We start from the raw sequence: 392 nt of genomic DNA, 5'->3' as shown, positions 1-392 counted from the left end.
ACTCAGAAATCTCATATCTAGTTATATTCTAAAGGGAAATTTCAGTATGTGTGTATCAGGAGACAGGTACAAGAACATTCATAGCAGTATTGTTCATAATAGCAAAAATAGGAACAATTCAAACCAGTGGCCTACCATATTTTCTGCCAATGTTGAGATTGTTACTTTCACAGACTGTGAGCCAGCAGCCTACCATCTTACCTGCTGATCTTCTATTTTTCAACCTCCACAGCCAGCAACTTGTTGCATTGCCTGTGTGTCTTAGGCTCATTAGCTTCTGAAGCTAATATGAGTGAAAAGAAGCTTCCAGCCACATGGACTTGAGATTTGCAAGTCTACAACTGTGTGAGCTATTTCATTGAGATAAATCTTCCTCTCTCTTATGCGTGTAT

The sequence above is a fragment of the Orycteropus afer genome, unplaced genomic scaffold, assembly GCF_000298275.1.
Source record: "Orycteropus afer afer isolate SDZICR_OR568_19922 unplaced genomic scaffold, OryAfe1.0 scaffold00940, whole genome shotgun sequence".
Taxonomy (NCBI): domain Eukaryota; kingdom Metazoa; phylum Chordata; class Mammalia; order Tubulidentata; family Orycteropodidae; genus Orycteropus; species Orycteropus afer.
The sequence above is the reverse complement of the archived record's forward strand: the minus strand, read 5'-3'. Positions refer to the sequence as shown.